The sequence below is a fragment of the Capra hircus genome, chromosome 26, assembly GCF_001704415.2.
Source record: "Capra hircus breed San Clemente chromosome 26, ASM170441v1, whole genome shotgun sequence".
Taxonomy (NCBI): domain Eukaryota; kingdom Metazoa; phylum Chordata; class Mammalia; order Artiodactyla; family Bovidae; genus Capra; species Capra hircus.
Window position 1 is genome coordinate 49,689,217 of NC_030833.1, and position 12,008 is coordinate 49,701,224.

Below are 12,008 nucleotides of genomic sequence, written 5' to 3' on the forward strand. Positions count from 1 at the left end.
TTCCTTTAGGCTTAAGAAATTACAAATGTCACTCCAAGAATAGAGTTCTGCAGTTTTTCAAACCTAACAGGCCATGCCCATTACCCACCTGCAGGGATTTTAACTCTTTGTATTTAGGTTAGATTCAGGTACCATTATTTCTTGAAAGCCACATAGGTAAGTTTGAGACACAACCAAACTTGAATACTAAGTGACTACATAATAGTTGTTAGATGATTACCCAGAAACCTCAGAAAGATTATGGTAAATGAAAGAAGGCTCTCACAAAAGATGGCATAACATACGATTATATCTATGTGAAACATCTACAATGGGCAAATCTATAGAGACAGACAATAGTGTTTCCAGGGCTAGAGAGGAGTAAAGAATGAGGAACAGGGTGATGATACCAGGGAAGCCCTAGCTAAATGGTACAGGGTTTCTTTCTAAGGTGATTAAGGTTAACTGTGGTAATGTTCACCCATTTCTGTGAATATACTAAAAACCATTAACTGGGACACATTAAATCAGTGAACTTTTAAGGTATGTCAATTATATTTCAATAAAATTATTATAAAAATTTTACATGATATGTACTGAAACCTGTATCTCTCCACAATTGTGAGAAGAAAATATATCTTTCTGGGTCAATTTTTGGAGGGCCTGGAAACTTAAAGAGTTTCAGCACCAAAATGCTGTCGGGTTTTTAAATCTGGATTTTGTTTTTCTTCTAACATTCACCATTGATGAACTAATGATTGAAACCCTAGGGAGGCTCCACTCCATTACTGAAATGAAGTGACTGTTTAAAAAAGAATCAGTGCCAAGTCATCTATCATGTAAAAGGAAGTTCCCTGTAGATGTCAGTCAGTCAATATATTTTTTGACGATAATATACTGTTCATTTTTTATGTGTATGAATGATTATTTAATTAAGACAGCACATTATTTCTGTCGGGGAAAAATTGTTCTCCTGGCCACCCATCAAATGTTAACAAGAGCGCTCTGTCATCCACTGATCAAAGCAAACACAAAAATCTGTCAGCCTCGAGAGAGAAAAGTTGCTATTCTCACTCAGGCAGAATGAACTTTTTATTCTCTGTAGCCATCATCCATTCAACGATGCTTGAAGCAACGAAGAGACCAATGAGAAAATGTGTCAGCCTCTAAATATGGTTTAAACAAAAGTTTTAGTACCAATTTTTGCATGTATACATAAGATAAATAAGTGAGGGAATATGGGCTTCCCAGGTGGGGCTAGTGGTAAAATCCTGCTTGTCTATGCAGCAGACGTAAGAGATGCTGATTCAGTACATGGGCCAGGAGAATCCCCTGGAAGAAGGCATGACAATCCACTCCAGTATTCTTGCCTGGAGAATCTCATGGACAGAGGAGCCTGGTGGGCTACAGTCCATAGGGTCACAAAGAGTTGGACATGACTGAAGTGACTTAACACACACACAAGTAAGGGGACATATAAAATGTATTTTGAAGACTATCATTCATTAAAATTAAGTGAGGCAGTTTTAAGATCATGTTTTTATTTATTTTTACTTTACAATATTGTATTGATTCTGCAACACATAAACATGAATCCGCCATGGGCATACACGTGTTCCCCATCCTGAACCCCCCTCCCACTTCCCTCCCTGTACCATCCCTCCAAGTCATCCCAGTACACCAGCTCGAAGATCATGTTTTGAGATGGTCCTAATGAGTCCTGATTTAAATATTTTTGAAATGGGTGGAATAAGCTAATAGCTGTTAAATACACAAATGCTAATTAGTTTTTATGTTCATTTATCAAGATATAAATATTTATTAAGATTTAAGAGTATATCAATACCTAGTAAATCTTTAGACATCAAATTAGAAAATGTTTTAATCATTTTGTCAATCCTTGGTAAAAGGGTAAGCTTCCCTTTACCAAGATGCCATACACTTATTTTTCTTAGAAGAAAACTTAATCAGACTCTCATTTTCAAATAGGAAAATAAAGGCTAGAGACATGAAGTTACTTACTCAATGTCACAAACCCAGGTAGTGTCAATGCTGGGGTCAGATCCATAATCCTAGAAACCTCACCTCAAGATAGAGGTCTGATTCAGACCCTAAGGCAACACTCACAGCCTTATCTGGCTTACAAATATATTGTATTAATACTATTCAACTTGCTCTGATGTAACAAAACACCTTAGACTGAGTGGCTCAAACAATAGAAATTTATTTCTCACAGTTCTGGAGAAAGGAAAGTCCAAGATCAAAATGTTGGTTAATTGAGTACTGGTGAGGAACTTCTCTTCCTGGCTTGCTCAACCCAATAACAACAACAACAAAATTCTTAAACTCATAATGCTTGTTTATAACAAAAACAGTTTCTTCTGTATCAGAAAATGAGCAGCCTGTGATCCTCCAATTGGCTGGGTGGGGAAACACATGCTCTATAGATCTAACTGCACAGCCCAGTCTGGCTTTATTTGCAACAAAGTGAATTCTGTGTTTTAATTTCTACCTGGCTGCAAGGCACTTGGGACCAAGTGTCCTAACTCAAACACTTTGCCTTCTTTCTCTACCCTTTTCATTGCCTTCTCTTTAAAACATACGCACACACAGACACACAGACACACACACACACACACATGCACTCACTCAAAGCATGCTCTATCCTATATCCTAACTTCAAAAAATAATTTTGAGATTACTTACATTAACCCTGAAGAGACATACACTCTACAGATGCTGTTTTTCCCAATACACTTCATGTGGATTTTATATGAGAACACTGTACAAAATAAATAAATAAATAAAAATCAATGCCAGCTATCCCAAAATGATTGTTAAAGAACATTTAAACTTCACTTTCATATCAGTCTTCTTTATGCAAACTCCATTTACATTGCAGATAGAAAAGGAAAGATGGTTCTGTTGTTACTTTTAAAAACTTCTCAGGTCTTTTGTTCTTGTTGTTCAAATGCAATCAATTTTTTAATAGAACAATGTAAAGTAGTTAATGGAGAAGTAAGCACAATTGCACTTATTTCACATGCTAGCAAGGTAATGTTCAAAATCCTTCAAACTAGGCTTCAACAGCATGTGAACCAAGAACTTTCAGATGTACAAGTTGGACTGTGAAAAGGCAGAGGAACCAGAGATCAAATTGCCAAAATCCACAGGATCATGGACAAAGCAAGAGAATTTCAGAAAACCACCCACTTCTCTTTCATTGGCTACATTAAGCTTTTCGACTGTGTGGATCATAACAAACTGGAAAATTCTCAGAAATGGTAACACCAGACCACCTTACTGCCTCTTGATTAACCTATATGCAGAACATGGAACAACAGACTGGTTCAAAATTGGGAAAGGAATACAGCAAAGCTGTATATTGTCACCCTGCTTATTCAACTTATATGTAGAGTACATCATGTGACATGCTAGACTAGATGAAGCTCAATCTGGAATCAAGATTGATGAGAGAAATATCAATAACCTCAGATATACAGATGGCACTACCTTAATGGCAGAAAGTGCAAAGGGACTGAAGAGTCTCTTGATGAAGGTGAAATAGGAAAGTGAGAAAGCTGGCTTAAAACTCAACATTCAAAAACTAAGATCATGGCATCTGATCCTATCACTTCATGGCAAATAGATGGGGAAACAGTGGAAACAGTGACAGACATTATTTTCTTGGGCTCCAAAATCACTGTGAATGATGACTGCAGCCATAAAATTAAAAGACTCTTGCTCCTTGGAAGTGGAGAAGGCGATGGCACCCCACTGCAGTACTCTTGCCTGGAAAATCCCATGGATAGGGAGCTTGGTAGGAGCTGACACGGCTGAGCGACTTCACTTTCATGCACTGGAGAAGGAAATGGCAACCCACTTCAGTGTTCTTGCCTGGAGAATCCCAGGGATGGGGGAGCCTGGTGGGCTGCTGTCTATGGGGTCGCACAGAGTCGGACACGACTGAAGTGACTTAGCAGCAGCAGCAGCAGAAGCAGCAGCAGCTCCTTGGAAGAGAAGCTATCACAAACCTAGACAGCATGTTTAAAAGCAGAGACATCATTGCTGACAAAGGTTGTATAGTTAAAGCAAGGTGTTCAAACCAGTCAATCCTAAAGGAAATCAACCCTGAATATTTATTGGAAGGACTGATGCTGAAGCTGAAGCTCCAATACTTCAGCCACCTGATGTGAAGACTGACTCATTGGAAAAGCCCCTGATGCTTGGAAATATTGAGGGCAGAAGAAGAGGGTAACAGAGGATAAGGTGGTTGGATGGCTCTGCTAATTCAATGTACATGAGTTTGAGCAAACTCTGGGATATAACGAAGGACAGAAAAGACTGGCATACTGCAATCCATGTTGCAAAGAGTCAGACACAACTGAGTGACTGAACAATAAAAACACAAGCACAACTTCCCAAACTGATCAATCCAAGTCTTTCAGTATTCCCCTCCACATGGAGAATTTCAGAGTATATTCCTGTGGCAACAATGACAGAGAAAGAAAATGATTTTCACACAGAGAAACCAAAATATATTGAAGCATATAACTAATATCAATCTTCCTGTGTTTAAAATGCTTTTACTTGCAATTAGCTACATGAAGTCAAATGTCATAAGTTTGATTTTGCCAGAATGAAACTGATGATATTGTACATAGTAGGTGGTTTATTTTTTTCTTGGCAATGGATAACAAAAAAATTATTGAGAAAATTAAGAGCATTATCAAGAATATTCAAGGCCAGTTTTTTTTTTTTTGGTGGGGGGGGAAAATAATGTTCAAGCATTTAAAAAAAATCTTTGAAAAAATTAAGAAGCAAACATTACTGTCTCATTACATATTCTATTCTCTTTAGCAAATAGAAACAATACAGACACACAGTCAAAGCAGTTTCAGCAGCCATGTTGGATGTTCACTTTCATTTCTATTCTCACCAAAAGACAAAGATGATCTAAAAGGATATATGACCTCACACACAGTCAGTTAACTGGCATTCACAGACATAGTTGGGACTGGTAAAAATTAGCAGAGTCCTACACTTCTAAAATCTGTCTACTTTCATTTCTTAAAATGTACAGTATACTGGAAATGTGACAGCAATATTCTTAGACTTGTGTTTTCATGTACAGATTATCAACAATTCCTAACATTTTTTAATTAAAATAAGCCTAAATAGGAAGCTTTGTATATAAGTAGAGATGTGAAAGAAATGTATAGGATTCAATTTTTTTTTCCAAATATTCCTTTACTCAAAATGTCCTTTTAATTTGCAATGATTCAGTTACTCTTAGTCAGTGACATGGGACAATGGCTTTGAATTTTGTATCATATATGACTCTCTATAAAGTGCTTTACATTAATAAGATCCAAATTCACTGCAGATGGTGACAGCAGCCATTAAAAGATGCTTGCTCTTTGGAAGAAAGGTTATGACAAATGTAGACAGCATATTAAAAAGCAGTGACTTTACTTTGCCAACAAAGCCCATCTATTCAAAGCTATGGTTTTTCCAGTAGTCATGTATGGATGTAAAATTTGGACCATAAAGAAGACTGAGTGCTAAAGAACTGATGCTTTTGAACTGTGGTGATGGAGAACTCTTGACAGTCTCTTGGACTGCAAGGAGATCCAACCAATCAATCCTAAAGGAAGTCAACCTTAATATTCACTGGAAGCACTGAGGCTAAAGTTGAAGCTCCAATACTTTGATCACCTGATGTGAAGAGCCAACTCATTGGAAACTGGAAAACTCACTCTGATACTGGCAAAGATTGAAGGTAGGATGAGAAGGGAGCAACGGAGGATGAAATGGTTGGATGGCATCATTGACTCACTAGACATGAGTTTGAGCAAACTCCAGGAGATAGTTAAGGACAGGAACCCTGGAATGCTGCAGTCCATGGGGTCTCAAAGAGATGGACATCACTGAGCAACTGAACAACAACAAAAGGATCTTACTGTTTCTGTTTCTTTGGAGAATGCGAATACATTTTTAAATCTCATATTTGGATTTCTTTTGAGAATTACATGGAGAGCAGATAGCACAGTGCTTTATACATAATATTAATAGACAAAGAAACACACAGAATCTGGAGGTTGTTATTGCTTAAGTCCCAGACTACAAAAGCCACACTTACTCTCTTGAAAATTATTATCCAGTCCATAGAATTTCTAGACTACACGTCCCAGAATCCCAAAGAAGTATTAGGGCTGTAGCTTACCTGCCTGAAGCAGAAATTCTTGCAACTAAAAATTCACTTGAAGGGGTTTTTATCTAGCCTCCTTACCTAAATCTTAATATGGCATTTTCATCTTTTAAAATAATTTTTATAAAAAACAGTAATGTCATTACTGTACCTAAGACTCATATACAACAAAATGGTATGTGGAGAGTGCTCTGTAAGGACTATGAACTGTTTTTCTTTTTCCTTTTTTTTTTTTTTTCTTACCAAGGAACAAACTGCTGATAGATTATTTTACAGATAAAGTTTTCCTGCAATATATTGGACTGACAAGTGTTAAAACTCAGCCGTTTTTTTCTTCCTTGATGTAGTTTAACAGAATTTCTGAGAGTCACCTGAAGAATCTGAATCTTCAAATGTACACAAAAATCTCACGTGAAGGAGCCAAAGATATGCCTCAATTGCTTCAGTATCATTAAGATTCCACTGTCGGGGAAACAGAGCTCAAAGATGGGGAGAAAACATTCATGCGCTTCAGCAAAGGTGATGCTTCCTGGAGAGGTGAGAATTATTTGCTGTTTTGATGAGTCAAATAAAATTTTCCAGTCTGATGGAGGTGAATCGGCTTTCCAAAATAATTGCTTAAATAAACTGTGTCTCTTGGATGGCTCCTAGTGGCTTTCTCTTCATATGATACACTTTTTAGGTGCAAAGTTCAGCATCCACATTCAGTCTAATTGTCAGACCTTGATAGAGAGGTTATATCATTGCCCTCTGTGTGTGAGAAAATTTGGTTTACTCCACATTGGCCTGCCAGTCCTTCAAGAGCTAAGTCTATACAGAAAAAGGGAAATATCATCTGATACTGCTTTTATGTGGAATCTAAAAGGAAATGATACAAATTAACTTATTTATAAAACAGACTTACCAAGAAATGAACTTAGGTTTACCAGCTGGGAAGGGATAGTTAGGGAGTTTGGGATAGATATGTACACACTATTATATTTTAAATGGAAAATTAACAAGGACCTACTGTATAACACATAGAACTCTGTTCAATGTTGGGTGGTAGCCTGGATGGGGGGATGTTTGGAGAATGGGTGTGTGTGTGTGTGTAGGTGTGTGTAGCTGAGTTGCTCTGCTGTGCACCTGAAACTATCACAACTTTGTTGGTTGACTATACTATAATATAGTTTTTTTTAAGTTAAAAAAAGAGTCAAGTCAATATGATTTTATAGAGCACGGAATTTGTGCCTTAAACAGATGATGTATGTTGGAAACTGAATTTAATTATAGCATATGAATAGAAGAGATTTTTATAAATATGTAGCAACTAAGAAGTATGTCAGAGTGTGGGCATTACTATCCTAATCTGCATACATGGCTTGGAGCACAAGGATGCAGCATTGCCCAAGGTTGAATAAGTTAAGAGAATGCATGGAAAAAAATGTTGTTCTATTCATCAATATTCTTCTAATATTCACTCTGTAGCATATAACCTGAAAGGGTCAAAATCTCATTTCCGGGCACAACTTAAATTCTAACACAAAGTAAATTAGAAATCAATCAATTTAATCAGTTGATTTTTTTCTGAGATAGCAAACACTACTGATACATATTACAGAGATTGAGTCATAATCATTTTTTACAACCAACAATTTTGCAATATGCATGGAAATTTCAGTTTGTTTATAATATCTGTATGTGTGCATGCTTGGTCAAGTCTGACTCTTTGCAACCCCATGGCTATAGTCCATCAGGCTCCTATATCCATGGAATTTTCCAGGCAAAAATACTGGAGTGGGTGGACGTTTCTTCCTCTAAGGAATCTTTCTGAACCAGGGATGGAACTTGCATCTCTGGGATCTCATGCATTGCAGGCAGATTCTTTGCCACTAGCACCAGCTTGGAAGCCTTATAATGTCTTTGTTTTTCCCAAAGACATTCCAAAAATGCTAAGGATAGAATATGGAAATTAATTTGTACTCAAGTACTTGGTCAGATGGTTTTAACTCAGGACATGAGTCATAACTTCTTTTATGTTGCACATGAGCACAGGCAAACATTTTGTAGCACAAACACTCAATTGCTCTTCCAGTTAGTCTTGAACCTAGTCCTGACATATATCCTTTTGTTTCTCATTCAAAATCTACCACTCTAGACATGCCAAAAAAAAAAAAGAAAAGAAAACAACCAATACAAAGCCCAATACTACAGTTAATTTTTATTTTTATTCCCTTTAAATTGTGTATTATTAATAACTTCTCAATCATTTGCAAGAATTAAATACCTTCAAATTGCCCTTTGGGTATCAAAACTGTGCTTAGTGCAAGTGCCTTGGGCTTCTCTATCTTCTAGTGTCATACTGATATCTAGCAGGACCCTGTGGGTCTCCTGGGCACAAAGGCTTCATTCAGTCTCCATAACTTTTCCTGATTTCCTATAATCAGATTCAAATAGCTGTTAATTAGGGAAGGGAGGGGATGTGGAGACAAGGGAGGAACAGTCAAAATAAACAATGATGCAGCCTTGGGACAAGGTACTGGTTCCTCCTCAAGGGATATATATATATACATAACATTTTTAAGCTATTTTGCAGATATTTAAATCCCCACTAGGTGGGAAAAATTAACAACAGGCTGCCAACAGACATGCCCTCAGAAGGCTGATGATGCTGACTCCCACTTACCTCACTACCAATCAATCAGAAAAATGTCCACAAGCTAACTATGCCCTCTTTGAAGCACTGCTGTAAAACTTCTCACTATGTACTCCAAGTTGGGACACACAGTTTAAAGGCATTAACCTACTGTGGCTCCCTTTGCCTGGCAAAACAATAAAGCTATTCTTTTCTACTTCACCTGAAACTATGTCTCTGAAGATTAATTTAGTGTCAAGGTATAGAGGCCAGATTCAGCTCCAATGCACTCCACAGTTAGATCTCTTTTCTCCAAAAAGCTCACCCCCACTCATGTGGACCTAAAATGGATGTTAGGAAAGCAATCTGATTGAACTGAAGCATCTGAGCCGATAATTTCTGCTCTATACCCCCCTCATCCAATCCTCATATCTTCCCAAACAAATGTATGTTGTTTTAATTCTAGCAATTTTAAAATTACAGAAGTCAAGTCAAAATATATTTGGGAAGACATTTCTTTAAAAAGAAGTTGAGGCTTAATGATTTTCAAACATATTTCTAGATCAAGAATATTTTCTTCAAGCAAAATATGTAAAGAATCCAATGTATAAAACATTAAAAAAAAAAAAAAACAAAAAAAAAAACCCTTCTTGTTGAAGTAATGGCAAGGAGGACATAAAGGCCAGCCCTTTTATTTACTCTCTCATGCAGAAACTCCCTGGACATGCATCCTCAAAATTTTTAAAGCTTGCTTTCAAAGTAACTTTGAAAATGACTGAAGGTTCATTCTAATGTATCTCAGCTTTCTCTGACCCTTAGTAAGGAGGAAGATTGGCAGACCTTTAGCTACTTGCTTCCATCATATAAGACAAACTTAGGACTACAAATACAGTCATGTCGTTCTCACCAACGTCAATGTCCTGTCTATGGTCTAGTCCTTCTCGTAGGAGAAGGAATCACATAAAACCCACTAACACCCTTTCCCTTACACTAAAAAACTTTTTCTAAACTCCGATGCCTAAAGGACCCCAGTTTAATCACTGATCTACTACATTAAAAAGGACAAACATCTCCAAATGTTGAGGGACATCATACTCTTTTAAATGAGTAAACCTATGTTGAGCAAATCTAATCATGACATTTTTTTTCAACAGCATTTGTTCTGGTTTCTTTCAGAATCTTTTATCTTTGATTTTTGTAGTTTGAAAATTATACATTAAAGTGTAGCTTTTTTTTTTTTTTTTTTGATTCTTCCTACTTGGTGTTCTCTGAGGCTCCTGGATCTGTAGACTGGTAGCTGATATTAATTCAGGAAAATTCTCAGACATAATTGTTTCAAACAGTTCTTCAGTTTCTTTCTTTCTTTATTCTATATGTGGTATTTGTCTTATGCATAGGTTGTACGTTTTATAGCTGTCCAACACTTCTTGGTATTCTTGTCTACTCAGTTTTTATTTAATTATTTATTTATTTTTCTGATTGCTTTTTAGCTTTAAAGGTTTCTATGCTACAATTCACGGGGTCGCAAAGAGTCGGACACGGCTGAGGAACTGAACTGTTTGACTCAGTTTTTTTTTTTTTTTCTTTCCTATTGCTTTTTAGCTTTGAAGGTTTCTATTGAGATTCTTTCCTCAGCCACGTCCAATCTATTAATGAGACCCTCAAAGGCATTCTTGATTTCTGTTCATGTTTTTATCTATGGCACATCTTTGTGGTTCTTTCTTAGTATTTCTATGTATCTGTTTGCATTACCAGTCTGTTTTTTCATGCTGTCAACTTTATCCATTAGCATCCTTAGCGTATTAATCATCAGTTCAGTTCAGTTGCTCAGCCATGTCCGACTCTGTGACCCCATGAATCGCAGCACGCCAGGCCTCCCTGTCCATCACCAACTCCCAGAGTCAACACAAACTCATGTGCATCGAGTCGGTGATGCCATCCAGCCATGTCATCCTCTGTCATCCCTTTCTCCTCCTACCCCCAATCCCTCCCAGCATCAGGGTCTTTTCCAATGAGTCAATTCTTCTCATGAGGTGACCAAAGTACTGGAGTTTCAGCTTTAGCATCATTCCTTCCAAAGAAATCATAGGGCTGATCTCCTTCAGAATGGACTGGTTGGATCTCCTTGCAGTCCAAGGGACTCTCAAGAGTCTTCTCCAACACCGCAGTTCAAAAGCATCAATTCTTCGGCACTCAACTTTCTTCACAGTCCAACTCTCACATCCATACATGACCACTGGAAAAACCATAGCCTTGACTAGACGGACCTTTGTCAGGAAAGTAATGTCTTTGCTTTTGAATATACTATCTAGGTTGGTCAAAACTTTCCTTCCAAGGAGTAAGCGTCTTTTAATTTCATGGCTGCAGTCACCATCTGCAGTGATTCTGGAGCCCCCAAAAATAAAGTCTGACACTGTTTCCACTGTTTCCCCATCTATTTCCCATGAAGTGATGGGACCAGATGCCATGATCTTCGTTTTCTGAATTTTGAGCTTTAAGCCAACTTTTTCACTCTCCTCTTTCACTTTCATCTAGAGTCTTTTTAGCTCCTCTTCACTTTCTGCCATAAGGGTGGTTGCCGGGAGCCAGTGTGAGGAATCCCGCCCGTGACAAGGTCATGAGGAAGGAAGCTGACATATGCAAGGCGTGCTCAGACTTCAGGGGCCCCTCTGGAAATTCCTAAGCATGTACCCCAACAAAAATCTGCCGGCTTTTGTGCTCTGCTTTTCCACTCTTCTGACATTTTCTGGAAAAAGTCAATTCAGGGCTTTAGTCTTCTGCATTTGAAAGAGCGTTTCAATCCAAAAACCCTCTGATGGCTTTCTAGCCTGCCTGCAGGACTCGTACAGCTGCGCGTGTGATTGTTTGAGGCCTCCTGACCGCAGGAGGCACAGGAAGCTTAAAACATCCTAGGAATGTAGGGGCTTCCGAGGAGTCAAAATCTTTAGAATAGGACTGATTAAAGGTTTCATTTGTTGAGTCAATGCTTGCTGCCAAATTTTCATATCCTTTATTTTTAGATATAGTTGGTATATAGAAAAACAAGTAGTAGACCTGGTATTAGCAACATTAGATCTTTGAGTTAAGTACCTTCTTTGTTATATCCCACTGCACCTTTGTTCTATAGAGATGTAACTTTAATGCTTTAAGGAGATGCAGATTAAAGAAAAACACTTCAGGGGAAACAAAATTAACATTCATTAA